Raw genomic sequence first — 24,369 nt, forward strand, 5'->3', positions numbered from 1 at the left:
GAATCCGGATAGACTTAAGCATGGCTACCGGTGAAAAAGTTTCCTTTTCCATCAAGCCTTGCTTTGAAGGTTTCAACCTTCCTGTCTATCCCTCTTTTCCTATTACAGACCTTTTACACCCAAAGGCTTTTACACCACTTGGTGGTTCTATAAGCTTCCAGATTTTATTAGAATACATATATTCTAATTCTATTATTCATTACTCTTTGCCAAGATGCTGCATATTTATCTTGGAGTGCTTCGTCATATGTCCGGAGATCAGGTTTATGTCCTTCAGGGATCGAGTCCAAAAACTCTCCCAAAACATGAACATATTTAGGTTGCCTAACAACCCTCCCACTATGACAAGACACTTTATGCAATTGTGTATCATTTGTGATATGTGTTGCAGTTTTCTTGTGGTATCTCATCTTGTACAGTTGGTACTAGGTTAGACATGTCCTTTATTATTTCCTTAAGAACAAATTTACTTATGAGCACTTGGTTCATTATATAGTCCTTTTCTAAAAATCAGTCATTGATGCTAACAATGACCTTCTGATTTTTAAGACTATAAACCTACTTTTGTTTATCTAGGATAACTTACAAACAAGTGAACTCCTATCCAACTTATCATTGTCTCTCTTTAACATATGTCTGGATTACCGAATCCGAATATGCTTCAAAATAGGTTTTCACCTATTCAGCGATTCTATAGAGAGTTCTAACTTGGAAGGTACTATGTTCACTTTCGTTTTCAAAGTTTATCCTTAAAACAAATTTGGTAATTTTCTGAATAACTCATCATCTATCTAATTATTCCATAAGAGTCCTTTACCTTCTTTATACTACATCATTCTGTTGGGGTGTACCAGATGCAGTTAGTTGGGATTGAAATCCAACTTCTGATAAGTGACTCCTAAAATCTCTCAAGAGGTACTTGCCACTACGATCTTCCATAGTGACTTTTTACTTTAACATTTCTCCGCATCAACCTTGTACTCTTTGAACTAATCAAAGTACTTAGTCTTGCGGTACATTAAGTAAATTTATTTGTATCTTGAATAGTTGTCTATTAAATAGACAAAATATTCAATACTACCTCTTGTCTGGATAGTCATAGGATCACACAAATCAGAATGAACCGTTTTCAACATATCTTTGACTCCATACCCCTTGGACTTAAAAGCTTCTTGGTTATTTTCCTTCCAAGTAAGACTCGTAGGTTGGAAAGATTTCCACTACCAATGAACCCAAAAGTTTATCAGCTACCAATGAATCCTACTCAAGTATAACCTAGCTTTAGATGCCAAAGATATAATTGGTTCATTTCCGAAGGTTGCTTTCTCTTAAAATTAGAAGATGTGTTACTAATTTCCATTTGTTGCATCGTGGGAGTTTATTGGATTATAAATTGTCAACCATCATACCAGAATAGATAACTTTCCTATTTTTCTTGATAACAACTTTGTTATCAAAATAGACATAATATCTATAATAGTTTAGAAACTGAAATCAGGTTCTTTCTAAACTTGGTACGTAAAGACAATTACTTAAAATCCATATTTTATTCTTATCAAAGGATAAACATCTCCCACTGCAACAGTTACCACTTTTACAGTAGTGCCCATGTGGACGGTGATTTACCTTTCATTTAGTTGTCGGGTTTCCTGGAACCCTGCAATGAATTGCAGACATGATTAATGACATCTTGTATCTACACTCCAGGTTCTGGTAGATAACACCACTAGACATGTTTCAACTAATGAATTAAATACACCTAAATTGTTCTTAGTTCTAAGAAGATAACCTTAATGTCCAAGTCCTATTTCCAATCATTACAATTGGGACTACTAAGTCTTTTTCTATAGTATGACTACTAGGAATTGACAAACATCCTAAGAATCACAAAAATATTTGGTCAAGATCAACTCCTTAAAATCTCCATGAATTTTGTGTATACAAAATCGAAGAGGAGATTTTATTCATTAATTTTATTATCTCGTCAACTTTACTTTATGACGAATAAAATAGTTGTCTTTGATCAAATATTTGGTCAAAACTCTTTGAATTTAAAATAACATTGATTCCTCAAACAATATTATTTAAATTTACCAACACCTCAAACACCGTGAATTTTGCATGCCACGTTAGTGTGGACGTATACAAATTCAACATTTGTAAAAGGAGGGTTTTACCCATTAACTATCTTGTCAACGTATCTTTATGACAAATAAAATTATCTCAAACACCGTTAATTTTGTATGCCACGTTAGTGTGGACGTATACAAAATCAATCATTTGTAAGAGGGTTTTAACCCTTTAATTTTATTATCTTGTCAACCTAGTTTTATGACAAATTAATAGTTGGTTTCATTTGGTCACACAAATAATAGCACTCCGATGGGAGGATACTATTAGATGTGTCTAAGTGTATACCATTACTTGACACTAAGTCCATTAATAAGATTATGCCCTTCCGTTGGGGAGATCACACGCTCTTAATTAACTTCCTATAGTCATCCAAAATGGAAGTTCAGTGATCCACAAACAAGCTCATCCGCATGGAGGAAGGCACTCGAGCCAACGCAAGCTTGTTTGCATCACTTACAAACCAAGAATGGAGACCATGGATTTACTTAAAATCCCTCTCCCACTTAGTTATTTATAAATGAGGAATTTTAACTATGCTAGCCTACTAAATATGTAAACAAACACAGGACAATATAAAAGCAATAAATAGAAAATCTAATTTTCAACTATTATGGCTTTTATCTCTAGTCCTCCGTGTTGTCATCCCAAGCTGCGCCATATTTGGCCACCGCTATCGGGTCTAGTTGTCGATCCATCTTGCTCCTAGTTCCGCCTCGGTCCTCGAAGGTTCCACGCTTTGCAAGATTAGATCCATGACATAAATAGAATTTTACATTTTGATCCTATATTCCATAAAAGGAATGTATATGTATCTAGATCAAAATAAAATCCTAATAAAACTAAATACACCCTGTATTTTATAATACAATCACGCACACACAATAAAATGCCTTGACATGTCCAAGGGTCCAATCACACACATAATAACTATAAGCCGTAATAGTTGGATCCTGCGATCCACAAAGTTAAGACATCCTACTATTAACCTCGCCTAAATTATGTATATATGCATAATTAAACTAATACCAAATACACGAGGCAAAACCCTAGCTCGATACCAATTGTTGGTTGCTACTCGGAAAACCTATAGGTTCCAAAAATTTTGTACAAAGGTCCGAACCTTTTCCTAGCTACCATGTGTTCTTTTAAATTAAATTTTGGATCGCCGGAACTTAACACGTTTGATCCAAAACTTAATCTATTTGCTCTTTTAGGTTTTGACTTGGATCTCCTGCGGAACTTAACACGTTCGACCCAAGTCTCCTTAAGTTATTAATTCCATTAAATATTAATTTACATAAAAGGTTCGACGTGGCGAGGCACATGGCCTTCTTGGATATGGGAGCAACCACCACCGACTAGACAAAACCTTTAATAGAAAGCTAATATTTAATTTCCTAAAATAACTTTAGGTTAACCAAAGAGAACAATCAAATCACAAGGAAAGAAAGAAACAAAAGAACACAACTTGAAAAAACATATTCGAAATTCTAGAACGTAAGCCTCTTGTATTTGGTATTATTTCCATAAATAACTAGCATGATGCGAAATAAAATTTACTAGTTATACCTTGTAGAAAAACCTCTTGATCTTCTACGTATTCCTCTTCTAACCTCGGACGTTGTGTGGGCAACGATCTTCCGAGATGAGAAACCACCAATCACCTTCTTCTCCTCCTAGCTAGGTTCGCCAACCAAGAGGAAGCTTCACCAAGGAAGAAAACAAAATACTAACCAAGCTCCAAGAGATGCTAGCTTTCTCTCTTCTTCTTCTTCTTCTCCGAGTAGTATCCGGCCACCACAAGAGCTCCAATAGAGGGAGAGGTTCGGCCACCACAAGAGGAAGAGAGAGAGAGGTTGGCCGGCCACACCAAGGAACAAAAGAGGGAGAGGAATAATAGATGTTGTCTATTGTGAAGGCACCCTCACCCCTTCTTTTATATTCCTTGGCCTAGGCAAATTAGGAAATTTAATTACAATAAAATTTCCTTAATTTCCTTGACTTGATTTAATTGAGAAAAATTAAATAAAATTTCCCAATTTAATCTCTAATGGTGCCACTTCTAGAGAAAATAAATTAGACAAGTTTTAATCAACAATTAAAACTTCCTAATTTGTTTCCGAAATTTTAAAAAATAAAATTTCTCTTTAAAATCTCTTCATGGTTGATAAAGGAAATTTCTATAATTTTAATTTTATCAACATGTGGATAATTTTAAAGAGAAAATAAAATAACTCATCAATCTACAAATAAGGAAAGAGATCTAATCTCTTTCTTTAATCTTTGTAGATCTTTACAAGAGAGATATTTTAATTTTAATTCTTTTAAAAATTATTTCTTCCACATAATAAAACTAAAATTAAAATCCTTTTAATTTAATTTGGCCGGACTGGGTTCAAGCTAAGGCCGACCACCCAATAATATACCTAGGCCGGCCTAGTTTGGTTCCCAAGCTAGCTTGGCCTATATTAGTGGGTATAGAAGGTGGGTATAGTGGGTATAAAACTTACAAATAAGAGGCTACGATAGGGACCGAGAGGAGGAATTGGTTTGGTCTCCGATAAAATTAAACATCCCGTGTTCGCCAACACAACTTAATTTTATCAATGATAATTCATTCCACTAGAGAATTATCATTGAACTACCGCACCAATCCCAAATTACATTTTTGGGCTCCTTCTTATTATGAGTGTGTTAGTCTCCCTGTGTTTAAGATATCAAATGTCCACTAATTAAGTGAGTTACTGACAACTCATTTAATTAATATCTAAGTCCAAGAGTAGTACCACTCAACCTTATCGTCATGTCGGACTAAGTCCACCTGCAGGGTTTAACATGACAATCCTTATGAGCTCCTCTTGGGGACATTATCAACCTAGTATCTCTAGGACACAGTTTCCTTCTATAATCAACAACACACACTATAAGTGATACAATTTCCCAACTTATCGGGTTTATTGATTCATCGAACTAAATCTCACCCATTGATAAATTAAAGAAATAAATATCAAAAATATGTGCTTGTTATTATATTAGGATTAAGAGCACACACTTCCATAATAACTGAGGTATTTGTTTCTTTATAAAGTCAGTATAAAAGCTGCTAATAACACTTCTGATATGCCGTGTGGGTTCCATGAAGAACAAACCATCTCCAAATCATGCAAATGTCTATTGGGATCTTCACCAGAAAGTCCATGAAACTTCGGTAATAAATGTACAATAGTCCATAACTCGAAGTCTGCATCTAAATCAAAATATTGAATGCAGAATGAATCAACTGACAAATCTGGTGTCCAAAGCTCTCTGAGAGTCTTTTCAGTGTTCTTCATTTTACTCATCAATTATGAAGGTCTGATCACACTGAATCTCTAAAGCTGCTAATAACACAGATTTGCAGGTCTATCCTGAAACACTCATGCAAATATCATCAAAAAACACAGAAAATAGACAAGATAACACACATGCATACAAGAGATGAAATAATTAAGCCCTTAACAATGTTTTTGAATTTTTGGAACCACAAAAAATAGAAACAAGAAAAGAAAGAAAATAGAAAAACAATCCTAAGATTATCAAACACCGCTACTTTCTCCCCGGCAACGGCGCCAATTTGATTACAGTCCAATTTTGTCGTGAATTGGGCATCAAATTATGAAGTACCAAACCCCTCCTACACTAATGTAGCATAGGAATGACTCGGGTCGTCCGCCAACGAAAGTAACGATAGGGTGGTAAACTTAGGATCGTATGTTATTTCTATTTTTTTGGGGGTTTTTAATATGGAAATGGGGTTTTTGATTTTGATTATAAACCTAACAAATTAAAAGCAAGACAAGTAAGAAATTACACTAATGCGGAATGAAATCTAACTAAGTGTGAATAATTAATCCACAACGCATTGTCACTCTACGCTATGAATTAACTATCAACACAAATAAACTAAGAAACAGAATGACAAAGCATTAAATGAAACCTAATCTAGTAAATGAAAGACAATGCAAATAAAAAAACTATATCTATCCTAACTAACCATTGAAGATTTTCCTACATCGCATTGTCACACTACGATACAAGATAATCTATCAATGGGCATAACATGAAGTAAAGCATTAACGAAACTAAGAATGCAATGAAACCTAAAACATGTAATGACATTCTAAACTAATCTAGCCTAATTGCATTAAATCAAAGCTAGAACTTAAGTAAATTGAAAGAACAAGACAAAGTAAAAATTAACCGAACTAAAATGCGTCAAAATAAACCTAACACTTGGTTGAAGCAATTCATCGAACACTTTGTATGCGTTAAGCTAATTAAACGTAGTAAGTGCAATTCAAACATGAACAATCATATTCAATACAAGCATTCAACAATAGAACTTCAACACAAGCAAATTAACAAAATAAACAGAATTAAACTCTAAACTAATCCAACCACAATTCACATATCCACTTCCGATTACCAATAACTATCTTCGTCGTCACACGAAGACCCGGCTCGGAACCCCCAAAACCGGTGGACAGCGCACAATCTGCTGGAATGCTGCTAGCTGCGACAACGAAGATGGTGAACGGATCTTCCACCGAAGAACCCCTCCGCTGGAAGATGGCTGGAAATGAATGTGGACTGCTGTGAACTGGAACGAACCGCCGCCTGCTGCTCCTTGCTCTGCCGCCTGAACCCCAAGCAGTGGAGCTGCCAGGAAGAAGCTGGACGGTGGAGATCACACCGGAGAACCCCTCCGGCGAGGTGGATTGGGTCGGAAATCGCTACCAAAGCTCGTCGTTCCTTGCCGAGTTGTTGTTGCCGCTCGCCTCTGGAATCTGAGAAGAAGTATGGCTGTGGATGGCCGGCCGGCGGCGAGAAAAAGAGGAAGAGAGGCCGCCGGCCGGAGAGAAGAACGGAGAAGAAGGAGGTGCTGTGGAGAAGTCAATGCCCTAGCCGCGCCCTGCAATTCGCGAACAGAGAAGGTGTTCCACCACTGTAGCGTTGCGTGAAGTGCTTAAGAGAGGATTTCCTCTCATCTGATCTGGGCCGTCCATTCAATAGGAGTGGATGTAGGGTTCAGATTTGATGATAAAGATGATGGGCGGCTGGATCTTCTACTTAATGAGGCAAAGGTTCAGATTGTTCCAGATGCGGATCAACAGTTGATACTGATTCTGCTAGATCTCACTCATTTGATCTCCAAATCAAGTCAAATTTGATTCGATCAGACCATAATCCATGACTCTTTAGATTTCCTATAAAACCACATAAAAACATGAAATTAAATTTCATAATTTGTAGAAAATTTATAATTAAGTCCAAAATAAGTTTCACTCACAACACATAGTATAAACATCAAATTAAGCATGTGAGAAGGTCAAAATGTCAATAATAAGAACCAAAATAACCAATAAAAATGCTCATTATCACTATTCTGCTGACTCCTCCTTCCTTTGATCGGACTTCATTGTCCACGTTGCTGGTTGGGGCCACACTCACACCCTCAATTGCCTATCTTCCTTCTCCACAGATTCGCATAGAAGCACCGCTGTCCATTATTCGCTCCTTCTCGAAGTCCAAATCCAAAGGCTCAGCTACCTTAAACCCTTCAACTCCGAGCGGCGGTAGACTCATCAAGGCTATCCTCTGTCTATAGACTGACGAGTGGCGCCAACCAGACGACGACGTGCCCCGCTCCCCACAGCATCAAATTACCATTCAAGGTCTTCTAGCACGGGTCTGGGCCGACACCAGGACCTGAGCATCGACTATCCTGCCTGGGGAACTTGCTTACAGTTTCTCCCAAAAAGCCACTGGGGTAAGTATAGTCGCATCGTTTCTTTACTTTTCTCGATCGGTGCTAAGTAGCTCCATTTTGCCTGTAGTACTGGGTGAAAAGTTTGGCCATGTGTCAGCGGCTGGCCTTCTCGAACATGAGAACTAGCAGCTCCGAGCGCTAGCCGTTCAATTGGACACAACATAGGGTCAGGTTGAGCAGCTAATCACCGAGGTTGCTCAACTAAAAAAAGACTTTGACATGAGCTCTGAGAAATTGTTGAGGTTCGAGTGGACGCTAACAGTTGAAAAGAACAAAACTTATAATCAGGCGCTACAGCTCGACCGGCTGACCAAGTAGGGCCACCACTACGAGTCGAAGATAAATTCTGCTAATACCAGGGAACTCTGAGCCATCGAAGATTTGGAGACAGAAAACAAGGAGGCTCATGTCTTAGCCAAAAAGCTCAAAGAGGCAGAGGCAACACTTGCGACTGAGCAGGTTAGCCGAACGACAGTGCAGGCGGCGAGTGAGCTCAAGCTCGGGGAACAAAAATGAACAAAAGACAAGCAAGCGGTCGAGCTAGCTGCGTTGAAGGCTGAGTTAGAGGAGTCCTAGGCTACATTTAACAAGTTCAAGGAGGAGAAACCTGATCGCTAGGAATCTTTCAAGGTGAAGTACCTTCGCTGCCCTGAATTCAATGAAATATTCATTGACTGGACTCTCCACTTTTTTGACTATGGTATCAATGGGACCCTCCAACAATTGAAGGACGACGACTACCTCTCCCTTGATCTGTCAAGGACGACTACCTCTCCCCTGATCTGTCAAGCAGAAATATAAAAAGAGAAGAGATCCCAGATTCGTTCCTTGACGATGTGCTCGACTAGCTAGCTTAGTTTCTCTAATAAGTTTATCAACAGTTTTTTGTATTTGTCAAGCACGATTTGTAAAAAGAAATTATAAGTATGAATCCACGCGCTCTCATTCGACGCTGTCAAATTCTTTGTTATGGAGCCTTGCGATCCTTAGCGTGATATACTTGGCTTTTTATACAAGAGGGAAAGGCTCTTGGTGGTTAGCAAGGTCTCTAATGTTTTTTAAAGAAGCAAAACATAAAGACTTAAATTTAGAACTAACTCAATTTAATATAGCTTTAATAATGCTAATTTTGTTATTTAAATTATATTTGGTCGGGTGTGCCCGCCTATGCAATAGTGCAACGCAAAGACGACACGCAAGGATTCTAATAACAAGCTATTGTGATGAATCCTCTCCCCATAAAAAATTATTTTAATATCATAGTGAACCAATGGTCCACATATCAGATATTAAACTGATAAGAACAGATACTACACTTGATCTTAGCCAAAAGGCCGAGAAAGGAATAAATTGTATAATAGGATCCTTCCTCCTTTTAAAGTTCTCAGTCGCACTCAGAGAGTTATATTTAGCGATGTGGGACTAAAATTCCATTGTTCTTCGGCCTCACCTCCTCTTCGTCTCGCTCAGCACTTCGCTCCCCCCCTTCTCCACTTGTGCTCTCTGGCTCTTGTTCTTTGTTTATCATGCCTCACCTCCTCTTCATCTCGCTCAACACTTTGCTCCTCCGCTTCTCCACTTAAGCTCTCTGTCTCTTTAGCAGCTCGGTTTGCTTGGATCATACTCTCCGGCTTCTAATGGAGACGTCGATGATGTCGACTCTTGGTGGCACTCCGGTTGCTGGAAGAGCCCCTCTTCCTTAGGGATCCACGGGGACATAGCAAGGTATCAAATGTTTTTCAAAGAACAGAACTGTATCTTTTTTTCCTTGCTCAAAATAGACTTTATATCTGTTTTTTTTTTCCATTTTTGGCATTCAGATTCAAAAAAACTCAGAGACACAGAGAACATTAACCTTGAAAACTCACAAGTATTTGACTGCTCATCGATATGAGTAAGTTAGCAATCAAAGAGAATTTTACTCGAATTGAGAATGGCAGTAAGAGGACCGGCGCCGATTGAGAAGGCGATGAGTGCGACTCCGAGCCCGTCGGTGGCCTCACGTCGTCACGCACGGAGGTCGACCCCGGACAGCGAAGCTTTTTTGGCAGGTAGGGACCGCTGCTTTCTTATCTCGTTATCGGTTGGGGCATGGGTGGAATTATTGCTGGTAATTTATTGCACCAACCAACGTGGTTGGCTTCTCGCACGCTCCCTGTCAATAATTGGCGGAGGTGGAACCTGGCGAGTGCCAATTTTCTAAGCCTATTAACTATTTTTAAAAAATAATCAATAGCATAAGACGAGTTGTGAATAGAAGTATTGATTTTATGAACTTTACTTGAATGACTGATAATATTCCGACCCATGCTGCTCAACCACATCTCTCCACGGATTCAAACCGGTGGAGATTTTATTTTTCTGCACTCGGACGGTTATTGGGACCTATATCAACATGCATCACGCAGTCAGTGTGATCCCTCGAACGATCAGGTTAGCGTGAGACTGAGAAAAAGAAAAGTGGAAGAGCAGAAATGAAAGGCTTGGGCTCTCATAGAGAAAAGTTTGCCTTCGATCATTATCATTTTCATCATCATCATCATCCACGGATCATAACAAGATCGGTAAGATCAAAGCAAGATTGATGTAAGATCAATAAAAAATTTGAGGAATCATAACTTTTAATTCAAGTTGAACATGATATTTATAATACATCAAATTGGAGTTTATTCATAAATCTATAATTGATTGTCAGAAACCTATAACAACTCAGTTTCAGACTAAAAAAATATCATTTAAAACATTTTGAGAGGTCTAAAAGATATTTAGTCTTTTTTATTATCTTTTAGATTATTTTATAATTTAAGTTATTTTGGTTAAAGTTAGATCTTCCTGTTCAGGGGTGTAATCGAGCCGAGCCGAATCGAATTCTTGAATGTTTGATCTTGGTCGTTTATAATCAAGCTGAGCTCGAGTTTTATTTAACGAATATATTCATGGCTCACGAGTTTATTCGAGTTTTTATCGAACCTAAACGAACTTAATAAATATAAATCATAAATTTAAATATTCATTAAAAACTAAATTATATATTTAGAGAAAATTATAATATTATTATTAAAATTTATAATTTTATTCTAATAATAAATTTAATATATTTGTCTATATTCTTCATAAGTAAAGTGTAAAATCTATAAATTCAATATCAAAACTATTTTTTTTTATTTAAAAGTTTTTTTAATGAGCTTAACATACGTGTTCACGAGCTAACGAGCCGAATATTGCGAAACTTGAGCTTGGTTTGCTTATCTTAACGAGCCTCATTAAACGAGCTCAAACGAGCTTTTATCGAATCGAGCTTCGAATAGCTCGCGATCGGCTTGGTCCATTAACACCCCTATTCCTGTCTAAAAACGGAGAAAATGACAAGCTGGCGATGTGGTTAGAATGTTGACGAGGCAGAGACTCCACGTAGTCCTGCAACACAGAAGCGTTAGCGTCGGGACAGGAAAAGGTTCCCGGCGTCGATCTTCCGATGCTCAAGTCAATTTCCGATGATATAAAGAATAGTGGAAAACTATAACTAAAGCATGTAGAATAACAAAGTTGTACATACCTTTGCTTGTATATGAGAATTTTCTTTTATAATGTCACTGTAGTACCTAAGGGTGAGCAGTCAATTCGCCAAACTGACCCGCTTATACCGACTCGAATCGAAAAAAGAATTCATCAGATATAGAGTCAAATGTAAGGTCCTAATAAATGTAAGGTCCTAATAATAAATTATCTAACCTAATAGAGTCAGATAATTTTTTATCTACTATTGATAAATTACTACACATTATAACAACTTCAAAATTTTAATATAATATTTTTAAGCTAATTTAAATTATATTTGGTCGGGATTTAAATTATATTTGGTCGGGTGCGCCAGCCTATGCAATAGTGCAACACAAAGGCGACACGCAAGGATTCCAATAGCAAGCTATTGTGATACGCAAGGATTCCAATAGCAAGCTATTGTGATGAACCCTCTCCCCATAAAAAATTAATTTAATATCATAGTGAACCAATGATCCACATATCAGATATTAAACTGATAAGAACATATACTACACTTGATCTTAGCCAAAAGGCCGAGAAAGGTATGAATTGTATGATAGTATCCTTCCTTCTTTTAAGGTTCTCAGTTGCAGTCGGAGAATTATATTTAGTGATGTGGGACTAAAATTCCATTGTTCTTCGGCCTCACCTCCTCTTCGTCTCGCTCAGCACTTCGCTCCTCCCCTTCTCCACTTGAGCTCTCTGGCCATTGTTCTTTGTTTATCATGCCTCACCTCCTCTTCGTCTCGCTCAACACTTTGCTGCTCCCCTTCGCGACTTAAGCTCTCTGTCTCTTTAGCGGCTCGGTTTGCTTGGATCATTACTCTCCGGCTTCTAATGGAGACGTTGATGATGTCGACTCTTGGTGGCGCTCCAGTCGCTGGAAGAGCCCCTCTTCCTTAGGGATCCATGGGGACAAAGCAAGGTATCAAATGTTTTTCAAAGAACAAAACTGTATCTTTTTTTCCTTGCTCAAAATAGACTTTATATCTGTTTTTTTTTCCTTCAGATTCAAAAAACTCAGACACACAGATAACATTAACCTTGAAAACTCACAAGTATTTCACTGCTCATCGATATCAGTGAGTTGACAATCAAAGGGAATTTTACTCGAATTGAGAATGGCAGTAAGAGGACCTAGATATATGGCAGCAGGTATAGGGGCCGGCGCCGATTGAGAAGGCGATGAGTGCGACTCCGAGCCCGTCAGTGGCCGGGAGGGAGAAGCAGATGTTTGCGTCGGTTTCTTCTCTCTCTTTCTATCGGGATGGGGATTTGGGAAGTGGCCGTTGGTGGAATGAATCGGCGTTCTCATTGCTGTCCCTCTCTTTCCTCGTCAGCGGTGTCAAGGAGTTCGACGGTGAAGTTAATCCCGCCGTCACGCACGGTCGAAACATGGCGAAGAGATAGACGGACGGCTGAGATGGGCCTGTCGATGATCAAGTTAACCACGTCGTCACGCACGGAGGTGGACCCGGACAGCGAATCTTTTTTGGCAAGTAGGGACCGCTGCTTTCTTATCTCGTTATTGGTGGGCAGGGGAGGAATTATTGCTGGTAATTTATTTCACCAACCAACGTCGTAAGCTTCCGGCACGCTCCCTGTCAATAATTGGCGGAGGTGGAACCTGGCGAGTGCTTTAAAAACCCTATTAACTATTTTTAAAAAATAATCAATAGCATAAGACGAGTTGTGAATAAAAGTATTGATTTGATGAACTTTACTTGAATGACTGATAATATTCCGACCCATGCTGCTCAACCAGATCTCTCCACGGATTCAAACCGGTAGAGATTTTATTTTTCTGCACTCGGACGGTTATTGGGACATATATCAACATGCATCACGCAGTCAGTGTAATCCCTCGAACGATCAAGTTAGCGTGAGACTGAGAAAAAGAAAAATGGAAGAGCATAAATGAAAGGCTTGGCCTCTCGTAGAGAAAAGTTTGCCTTCGATCATCATCATTTTCATCATCATCATCAACAGATCATAATAGGATCGGTAAGATCAAAATAAGATTAATGTAACATCAATAAAAAGTTTGAGGAATCATAACTTTTGATTCAAGTTGAACCATGATATTTATAATACATCAAATTAGAGTTTATTCATAAATTTACAATTGATTATCAGAAACCTATAACAACTCAGTTCAGACTAAAAAAATATCATTTAAAACCTTTTGAGAGGTCTAAAAGATATTTAGTCTTTTTTATTATCTTTTAGATTATTTTATAATTTAAGTTATTTTGGTTAAAGTTAGATCTTCCTGTTCAGGAGTGTAATCGAGCCGAGCCGAGTCGAGTCGAACTCTTGAATGTTTGATCTTGGCTTGTTTATAATCGAGCTGAGCTCGAGCTTTATTTAACGAATATATTCATGGCTCACGAGCTTATTCGAGCTTTTATCGAGCCTAACCGAACTTAATAAATATAAATCATAAATTTAAATATTCATTTAAAACTAAATTATATATTTAGAGAAAGTTATAATATTATTATTAAAATTTATAATTTTATTCTAATAAATAAATTTAATATATTTGTCTATATTTTCATAAGTAAAGTGTAAAATCTATAAATTCAATATCAAAACTATTATTTTTTTTATTTAAAAGTTTCTTAATGAGCTTAACGTACGTGTTTTCACGAGCTAACAAGCCGAATATTGCGAAACTTGAGCTTGGTTTGCCTATCTTAACGAGCCTCATTAAACGAGCTCAAACGAGCTTTTTATCGAATCGAGCTTCGAATAGCTCGCGAGCGGTTTGGTTCATTTACACCCCTATTCCTGTCTAAAAACGGAGAAAATGACAAGCTGGCGATGTGGTTAGAATGTTGACGGGGCAGAGACTCCATGTAGTCTTGCAACACATAAGCGTTAGCGTCGGGATAGGAAAGGGTTTCCGACGTCGATCTTCCGATGCTCAAGTCAATTCCCGATGATATAGAGAATAGTGGAAAACTATAGCTAAAGCATATAGAATAACAAAGTTGTACATACCTTCGCCTGTATATGAGAATTTTCTTTTATAGTGTCACTGTAGTGCCTAAGGGTGAGCAGTCAATTCGCCAAACCGACCAACCCGCTTATACCAACTCGAATCGAACCGAAAAAAAATTCGTCGAATATAGAGTCAAATGTAGGGCCCTGATAATACATTATCCAATCTAATAGGGTCGGATAATTTTTTATCCCAATAACCAAACCAATCGATCACCCCTACTTGTAACAACTGCTGTTGATAAATTACTACACCTTATAGTAGTTACTATTTACTATTGATAAACTACTACACATTGTAGCAACTTTGCAAAAATTTAATATAATTTTTCCAAGCTAATTTTGTAATTTAAATTATATTTGGCCGGGTGCGTAGCAACTTTACAAAAATTTAATATAATTTTTCCAAGCTAATTTTGTAATTTAAATTATATTTGGCCGGGTGCGCAAGGATTTCAATAGCAAGCTATTATGGTAAACCTTCTCCCCATAAAAAATTAATTTAATATCATAATGGACCAATAACCCACGTATCAAATATTAAATTGATAAAAATAGATACTACACTTGATCTTACCCAAAAAGCCGAGAAAGGTATGAATTACATTATAGAATCCTTCCTTCTTTTAAAGTTCTCAGTCGCAGTCGGAGAGTTATATTTAGCGATGTGGGACTAAAATTCCATTGTTCTTCGGCCTCACCTCCTCTTCGTCTCGCTCAGCACTTCGCTCCTCCCCTTCTCCACTTGAGCTCTCTGGCCATTGTTCTTTGTTTATCATGCCTCACCTCCTCTTCGTCTCGCTCAACACTTTGCTCCTCCCCTTCTCGACTTAAACTCTCTGTCTCTTTAGCGGCTCGGTTTGCTTGGATCATACTCTCTGGCTTCTAATGGAGACTTTGATGATGTCGACTCTTGGTGGCACTCCAGTTAGTTGCTGGAAGAGCCCCTCTTCCTAAGGGATCTATGGGGACAAAGCAAGGTATCAAATGTTTTTCAAAGAACAAAACTGTATCTTTTTTTCCTTGCTCAAAATAGACTTTATATCTGTTTTTTTTTATCATTCAGATTCAAAAAACGCAGCGACACAGATAACATTAACCTTGAAAACTCACAAGTATTTCACTGCTCCCCGTTATCAGTGAGTTAACAATCAAAGGGAATTTTACTCGAATTGAGAATGGCAGTAGGAGGACCTAGATATATGGCAGCAGGTATAGAGGCTGGCGCCGATTGAGAAGGCGATGAGTGCGACTCCGAGCCCGTCGGTGGCCGGGAGGGAGAAGCAGAGGAGGAGAGATGTTCGCGCCGGTTTCTTCTGTCTTTCTATTGGGATGGGGATTTGTGAAGTGGCCGTTGGTGGTGGAATGAATCGGCATTCTCATTGCTGCCCCTCTCTTTCCTCGTCAGCGGTGTCAGGGCGTGTCGACGGTCAAGTTAACCCGCCGTCACGCACGGTCGAAACATGGCGAAGAGATAGACGGACGGCTGAGATGGGCCTGTTAATGATCAAGTTAACCACGTCGTCACGCACGGAGGTGGACCCCGGACAGCGAAGCTTTTTTGGCAGGTAGGGACCGCTGCTTTCTTATTCGTTATTGGTTGGGGCATGGCTGGAATTATTGCTGGTAATTTATGTCACCAACCAAAGTAGTTGGCTTCTCGCACGCTCCCTGTCAATAATTGGCGGAGGTGGAACCTGGCGAGTGCCAATTTTCTAACCCTATTAACTATTTATAAAAAATAATTAATAGCATAAGATGTGAATATCAGTACTGATAATATTCGGACCCATGCTCATATGAATAAAACATATTTATATAAAAAAATATTTGCTAAAAACTCATTTACATCTCTAACAGATTGTTCAGGATAATCAAATCACGAAGGATACATATTTATATAATATAACAAACAAAAAACTTATAAAACTAAAATTTCTTTATTTTAATTTAATATATTTAATTTAAAAAATTGAACCAAAATCCATTATTAATCAAATAAATTCGTCCAAAGACTCCAAAACAAAAGAAAAGGTCGTAAATTTATTCCGACCCATGCTGCTCAACCACATCTCTCCACGGATTCAAATAGGTAGAGATTTTATTTTTCTGCACTCGGACGGTTAGTGGGACCTATATCAACATGCATCACGCAGTCAGTGTGATCCCCATCAAGTTAGCATGAGACTGAGAAAAAGAAAAATGGAAGAGCATAAATGAAAGGCTTGGGCTCTCATAGAGAAAAGTTTGCCTTTAATCATCATCATCATCCTTCAACTCCTCCGCTCTTTTATACGGTTGAACCATGTTTATAAAATCATGATCTTGAATTGTAAGATCATATTATCCTACAATCTAGAACACCTAATTGATCTTCGATCGTGTAGGATCATTTTTTTATAGTAGAATCTGAGCAGAATCTTTGGGATAATGGCAGGATCGGTAAGATCAAAGCAGGATTGGTAAAGGATCAATAAAAAATTTGAGGAATTATAACTTTTGATTCGGGTTGAACCATGAGATATAATACATCAAATTGGAGTTTATTCAGAAATCTACAATTGATTATCGGAAACCTATAACAACTCAATTTTAGACTAAAAAATATCATTTAAAACCTTTTGAGATGTCTAAAAGATATTTAGTCTTTTTTATTATCATTTAGATTATTTTATAATTTAAGTTATTTTCGTTAAAGTTAGATGTTCTTGTCCAAAAACGGAGAAGATGACAAGCTGGCGATGTGATTAGAAAGTTGACGGGGCGAAGACTCCACGTAGTCTTACAACACAGAAGCGTTAGCGTCGGGACGGTAAGACGTTTCCAGTGTCGATCTTCCGATACTCAAGTCAGTTTCTGATGATATAGAGAATAGTGGAAACCTGTAGCTAAAGCATGTAGAATAACAAAGTTGTACTTATCTTCGCCTATATATGGGAACTCCCTTTTCTAGTGTCACTGTAGTGTCTGTGCACACATCTCAAAGCGTACACACATTTTCCCAAGTGCCCTATGAAAAGATAAGTCAAAAGATGTCCCTGACACCTTTCCTTAAGCGTGCATGCATATCTTTGATGTAACAGGCTGAAAGCTTTCGAAGTACGATTTACCTGCGGAACATGCTCTATTATTAGTGACACAAACCTCCAAAAGAGTACGAGGAGATACGCGGCTAGGTCCCATTGTAGGTCGGTCTGCGTCCGCTCGGTTGGGACACATCCACTCAGTCGTGCTGAACAACACAATCTTCCTTTACATAGCTTTTCTTATGTTGGAAGGTTGCCTCTCATCCGGACGGACATGCCTCCCGCTTGGCAGGGACAACGACCAAGGGATGCACTGCCTGTTTGTCTCTTCTCTTCGAGCTATCTATTTAGCCTTACTTGTCTGCTCGGACATACTATTCACTCGGTCATAACGCCTCCCGCTCGGTCGTCTGTGATCTTCTTTGCTCAAGGGTTTATAGTCACCGTTTGACTGTAATGCTCATCTGTCGCACGATGATATCATAACCAACACTTAGCCCTTTTTTGCTTTCCTTCTGATTTTTGTTCCAACCGCTCAACCCACGTTGTGCTCTTCAGTTATTGTTAATGTCACCCTGATTTCTAGAAAGTCGTTCAAATCATCAACCATTAATGCAAAGTACGTTTGACCACGCCCTGTAATCATGCTCTCTGCCTTCTCATTAAAGCCACCTGTAATCAAATGCCACGTGTCATCCCTGTATGTCGTCGCATGCATGATGTGACAGGTGACTATTTAAGCTTGATGTGATGACTGCCTTTTCGAATTCAACTGTCACGATGAAGCCTCGTTTTCCGAAACCCTCAATCGGACGGTCCAAGTCGATTGCCCATAGGGTTTTTAAACCCTTAACTTTTTTCTTAGCCCAATCGCATTCCTTGCCTTCGCCTTCCTCATCTCCATGCTCTTCTTTCTGTGTTTATCATCGGTGATCTCTCCTGTTCCAGTAAGTTTCTTCTCCTTGTAAGATTGTAAAGTCGCTAGGGGTGAATAACGATTTTCAAAAATTGAGATTTAAAAACAAGTCGTAGCGGAAGAGTAAAAGAGAGAAGCTAGAAGAAGAAAAACAATCACACGCTAGCACAAGTAATTTTACTAGATTCAGAGCCTTTGACGACTACTACTCAAAGGTCCACTCGTCGAGTGCTTTCGTTGGGCAATCCACTAATAGTTCGAATGATTACCAAATTAAGTATAAAAACTACAAGAAAATGTTACCGACAACAGAGAAAATAAACAAATCTTGATCGTTGGTTGTCGGAGGAACTTTACAGTGTTGTAGGAGCTTTTTCGGAGCACCGCGCAGGAATGAAACTCGTAGCAATTGATGTTTTGAAGCTACTCATTGAAGGCCCTTATATAAGTCCATTCCGAACGTCTGGAACCCCTCCGGGCGCCTGGACCATGTTAACATGGCTCAACCACTCGATGCGCTCCAACTCAGCTCCTGGATAAGTTTTCTCGTCAGGGTGCTTGGACCAACTCCAGGCACTCGAACCGCCCGAGTGCCTGCGGCACCCGCCCGAGCAAACAGTTCTGAGTGCTCGGATTCACCTTTTCTTTAGCAACTTCTTCCCTACAAAAAAAAGGGTTAGTCTAGGCAACAGAAATATATTTACCTTGCAAAACAGAGTTAACACAACATAATAAAATAGTAGTAATTAGATCCTGCCTCCCTGATACTAGGATCTAGTCAACGTCTCAGCTTTGGTTTCCCAAATGGACCTAGCTGGACCGACGCCTACAGTTCCCTTAACGAGGAACACGATCTCACTGGATATCTCCTCCAGTTGCTTACCTTCACTTACCAACTGCAATCGCTTGACTTGCCTTTGACCCACCAGGTCTTCCCGTCAGATGTCAGGTCTGCATACCTAACTGGACTTTGACCGATTGTCAAGTCCTGCAGATCCAACTGGACTTCCCGCCAGATATCGGGTCTCATGGATCTATCTGGACTTCCCACCAGCTATCAGGTCCGGCGGACCTAGCTGGATTTCAGCTCGGTGTCAGGTCTTTCAGACCAGTTAACTCTTGTACACTTGGTAGAAACATTAGACAAATAACAAATCTAACTTTAATCTATTTGTCATACATTAAAACTAGATTATTAATGCAACCTGCACTAACACTCCTTTCTTCCTTTCAATCCTTGCTTTCTATCCTTTGTTCGATGACAGTCTCTCCTTCTCCGCCCTGGACATCCCCAGGCTGTGGTACACCTCCACCGAGGCCAAGTTTAATGGTGATAAAGTCGACCAAATGAAACTCACCTATCGCTTCCCCGACGGTTATCAAATTGCTATTCTCTCTACATACAATCACCCTCACACGCCTCTAGATGGTTTTTTGCCCTTTTTCAAGGACCAATTCTATGTCGGCTTTCGATTTCTCATCCATCCTTTTTTCTCTGAAATTTTCACCTACTTTCACATTCTTATACATCTGTTAGTACCCAATTCCTTCAGATGGCTCTGCGGGGTTGTGGTACTATTCCATCTGTATGGGTTCCTTTTGTGCCTCATGTTTTTCATTACTTCTACTATTCCATCTGTACTCTTCCAAGCCCAAGTGGGGGTTGTGTATTTTAACAAAAAGTCCTCCTCCAATAAACACTGGAAGGAGCATTATTTCTATGTTTGTTTGCCCGTTCGGTTTGCCTTTCAAACTGGCTGGCAAATTGAACTTTCGAAGCCTCCCCCGCTCAAAAGGTATCAAAGCGCGCCGGCCTACCTTGAAGCAGCTACGAGTCTGGCCGATAAAAAATACCATATACATAGGCTATTCTTAGAGGGAATCTTGTATTTGTTCGGGCTGAGCCTTATACGAACACGACTACACGTCCCTCTAGGTATGCCCTTTTTCTTCCTATTGTCTTGGAATCTAACTGATTTCTCTTCTTTTTTTTTGCAGATCAAATCATGAACCGCACATTATTGAGTGGCAAGTGTAGGATCTCTAATACATGCATTAATGCCAAAGGAGTGGCCGAGTTGGAGAGTTGTGGCTTGTTGCCGGTCAAACACTCCGATGAACCGATCGACAAGGCAAGGGGAAGCAAGGTGGCGACCAGCGATTCGACAGGCACCACTGGCGAGCTGCCTCGCAAGCGCCCCTCCATGGCTCCGATTGTCATTCCGTCCGAATCGGCAACGTCGAGTGAGCCTTTGATCCAATGCTGCAAGCGACGCTGAGCGGAATCATCTTCCTGCTCGGCGACCTCGGCTCTTTAGGCTCGTGCTTCAGCAACGACTTCTTGACCTCCATCCGAGTGAGGAGAGTCCTCCACTTCTGCGGTTGCTGAGAGGTTGTTCTGTCGACTCCCCCTTCCTCTGATCGGACTTCATTGTCCGCGTTGCCGGTTGGGGCCACACTCGTGTCGCCGATCGCCTATCTTCCTCCTCCACAGATTGGCATAGAAGCACCCCTGTCCATTATTCGCTCCTCCCCGAAGTCCAAATCCAAAGGCTCAGCTACCTCAACCCCTTCAACTCTGAGCGGTGGTAGACTCATCAAGGCTATCCTCTGTCTACTGACTGACGAGTGGCGCCAACCCGACGACGACGTGCCCCGCTCCCCACAGCATCAAATTACCATTCAAGGTCCTCTAGCACTAGTCTGAGCTGACACTCAGAGCTGAGCGGCGACTATCTGATAACTTGCATTTTTCTACGATAAAATTTATCATTTTGTTAGATGTTTAATCTGTTTGTGCGTTAATTCACAGCATTTACCAGGTTTCACGAATGTGGTGGACTTTACTCTTTTGCTGCAAATATTTGCTAATTTTATGGTTCCAGCACTAATTTGTTGTTGTTGAATCATGTAGGGGGGAAAAGATTAAGTGGGAGGGCTTTTTGGTCATTCGCATGCAGCCAACGGTGGATGCAGTTGAGCTCTAATTTCTGTGGTCATATGTGTTGCTGGGAAGGAGTTATTAAAGCCACGAACAGCAGCTAAGTGAGTACCTTTCGACCTAGAAGCCCTAGCAGCCATCACCCCCTCCGCGCACACCACTTCCTCTTCTTCCTTGGATGCAAGGAGAAGTCGCCGCATCAACACATTCCAGCAAGTGTTCGCCACTCCACCATCTATTCTTTTCATCTCCCTCTCCACAGATCTGAAGAGGAATTTCGAGATACCTTCGCGTCCAACCAAATTTGGCTGGATTCGGACTACCACTGAGGTTCAGATCCGGAAACTCTGGATGCCTCACCTTTGTCATCTTCCTACGGAGTTTTGATTAAGATTTTGAAGACGCGTGCTGTAGTGTGTTGCTCATCTTCGGGCAAATTCTGGTGGACTGGTCATTTCTATTCTGTTAATTTCTCGTTTGCATTAAGTAGTGCTTCATCAGTCATTCTCATATCGGACTTTTGTATTGGATTTACATTTAGCTTATTTTAGATTAGTTTTCGAACTTGTATTGTACTGTTTCTGTGTTTGGAATTAGTTACTGGCAGATTTCTTTAAGTTATGACTGATTTATGTCCCTTAATTTTTCTAGTTAGCCTTTTAGTTGTTTAGTTGTTGCCTTACATGACTCTCAACTGAGAATCGAATTAAAAGGATATCATGATTGATAAGAAAAGTTGTCTTTAGAGTAGCTTCCACGGTGATTTCCTTGGGAGACGATCCGTGTCCTTTGCCATATCTGCTATTTAATTTACGAAATTAAGTTGGCATTGTAGTGTGAACCGTGCAACGACATAATCATTAATTATCGGTTTACAAACAAGTGCCAATTTTTGGCGCCGTTGCCGGGGAAGTTACGGTGTTAGTTAATCTTTAGATTTGCAATAAATTCTGCGTAATTTTTGTTTGTTGAATTTATTGACTTGGTGGAATAGCATTCAAATGTATGACCAGATCATCTACCAATAATTTACTTGATCTTGACCCAGAAATTGAAAGAACATTTCATATTTTGCTGAGAAATCAGAAGGGAGCAGAAACAACCTCAACGAGTAGCTTCCCAGTGACTGGATTTAACATGGACAATAAACAAACACTTAGGGAGTTGGCTGCACCAGATGTCTCTTATAATTCATTTTGTATTCAATATCCTGAGCTAGATGTGGATTTTGAACTGCGTTCAAGGCTTATTCATCTCCTTCCTAAATTTAATGAATTGTCTGGTGAAGACCCTTCTAGGCACCTTCAAGAATTTCATGCAGCTTGCTCTACCATGAAACCACACGGTATTAGGGAGGAAGATATTTATCTGAGAGCCTTTCCATTTTCATTAGCAGGAGCAGCGAAGGATTGGTTGTACTCTAGAACTCCTGGTACAATTACATGTTGGGTGGATATGAAAAGATCATTTTTAGAAAAGTTCTTTCCTGCTTCACGAGCAGGGGCTATTAGGCGAGCAATTGTAGTGTCCAGCAACTCTCTGGGGAGACATTGTATGAGTATTGGGAACGTTTTGAAAAGTTATGTTCTAGTTGCCCCCATCATCAAATCAGTGATCATTTGCTCATACAGTATTTTTATGAGGGACTCTTGCCCATGGATAGATGTATGATCGATGCAGCAAGTGGGGGAGCGTTAGTGAATAAAACACCTGCAGAGGCAAGAGAGATCATTTCTACTATGGCAGCCAATGCCCAACAGTTTGGGTGTAGACAAGCATCTACTAAGGGAATAACTGGAGTCCAGTTATCTAGGGTAGATACTCAAGAAATTAAGAATAGCTTGCTACAAGAGATGACCTCTGCATTCAAATAGTTGGCATTTAGCTATTCACAGCAGCCCACAACTCAGACAGTGCCAACAACAATGATTTGTGGACGTTGTTTCTGCTCATCTCACACTACCGACATCTGCCCCTTGTTACAGCAAGACGAAATTTCCTCTTTTACAGACCAAGTGGCAACAGTAAATAATTGTCAGCCTCGATCTCAATTTTTCCAACAACAATCTGGGAATAAACAGCCATACGATCCTTTTTCTACTACATATAATCCAGGATGGAGAGATCACCCTAATTTGAGGTATGGGAATCCATATCAGCAGCAGCAACCATATCAGCAACAGCATGCGTATCAGCAACTATCTTCTTCATCCCAGAGGCCAGTAGTGTGTCCATTCCCTCAACTGCCTTATCGTCCATCACAACTCCAATTGCCCAAACCGGAACTTACCACACAAAAGCTAGAAGAGCTTATACAGCAGATGCAATTAATGACAAGTAATCAACAGAACTTAGAGAGACAAATTGGACAGATGACATCAAGTATTACCCAACTGCAGTCGCAAGGATCGGGACAGTTACCTTCGCAGAGTGTGCCAAACCCAAATGGGAATGTTAGTGCTATCACACTTCGGAGTGGGAAATCTACTGGGGAAGAGGAACTCATCCCGTTGGCACCAGCTACAAATTCAGTATGTTTGGAACAAGAAACTGAGCAAAATAAGCACTTACCATTTTCGTAGAGATCTATTGAAAATGGGCAAAAGGATGATAGGAAGGCAGAGGAACTACGAGAGCTAGTGGATACCTTCAGTAGAGTAGAAGTGAATATTCCATTACTGAAAGTCATTAAGCATATTCCGAAGTATGCAAAATTTTTGAAAGACCCGTGTGTTCATAAGAGAAAACTAAAGGGCAGCGAGCTAGTCAGTATGGGTAAAAATGTATCAGCACTAATTCAGACAATGCCACAAAAATGCAAGGATCCAGGAGTCTTTACGATACCTTGTGTTATAGGGGATAGTGATTTTGGAGATGCAATGTTGGATCTAGGAGCCTCAGTTAATGTGATGCCAAAATCCATTTTTGAAGCACTTTGTATTGGACCCTTACAAACAACCGGAGTAGTTATTCAGTTGGCCAATCGTAGTTTAGT

At 39.6% G+C, this 24,369-nt stretch overlaps 4 long non-coding RNA genes, 1 other non-coding gene and 2 pseudogenes across 5 annotated transcripts; 1 reads left to right on the top strand and 6 right to left on the bottom strand.

The window, feature by feature from the left end:
- Positions 1–9,092: 9,092 nt before the first annotated feature.
- LOC121988264 lies at positions 9,093–9,289 on the bottom strand. The gene has a single exon (XR_006113997.1). It is a non-coding gene; the product is annotated as a U2 spliceosomal RNA (small nuclear RNA).
- Positions 9,290–9,441: 152 nt separating this feature from the next.
- On the bottom strand, positions 9,442–9,951 carry LOC121983960. Its single transcript, XR_006112741.1, has 2 exons — positions 9,811–9,951; positions 9,442–9,732 (listed from the first exon to the last, which is right to left on the bottom strand). It is a non-coding gene; the product is annotated as an uncharacterized LOC121983960 (long non-coding RNA).
- Positions 9,952–11,802: 1,851 nt separating this feature from the next.
- On the bottom strand, positions 11,803–12,031 carry LOC121988269 (annotated as a pseudogene).
- LOC121983962 lies at positions 11,940–13,128 on the bottom strand. Its single transcript, XR_006112743.1, has 2 exons — positions 12,542–13,128; positions 11,940–12,383 (listed from the first exon to the last, which is right to left on the bottom strand). It is a non-coding gene; the product is annotated as an uncharacterized LOC121983962 (long non-coding RNA).
- On the top strand, positions 12,274–13,203 carry LOC121983963. Its single transcript, XR_006112744.1, has 2 exons — positions 12,274–12,410; positions 12,495–13,203. It is a non-coding gene; the product is annotated as an uncharacterized LOC121983963 (long non-coding RNA).
- Positions 13,204–14,928: 1,725 nt separating this feature from the next.
- LOC121988274 lies at positions 14,929–15,089 on the bottom strand (annotated as a pseudogene).
- A 33-nt stretch (positions 15,090–15,122) lies between these two features.
- On the bottom strand, positions 15,123–15,894 carry LOC121983964. Its single transcript, XR_006112745.1, has 2 exons — positions 15,686–15,894; positions 15,123–15,453 (listed from the first exon to the last, which is right to left on the bottom strand). It is a non-coding gene; the product is annotated as an uncharacterized LOC121983964 (long non-coding RNA).
- Between the last annotated feature and the right edge of the window lie 8,475 nt (positions 15,895–24,369).

Source organism: Zingiber officinale, chromosome 5B (genome assembly GCF_018446385.1).
Source record: "Zingiber officinale cultivar Zhangliang chromosome 5B, Zo_v1.1, whole genome shotgun sequence".
Classification (NCBI taxonomy): Eukaryota; Viridiplantae; Streptophyta; class Magnoliopsida; order Zingiberales; family Zingiberaceae; genus Zingiber; species Zingiber officinale.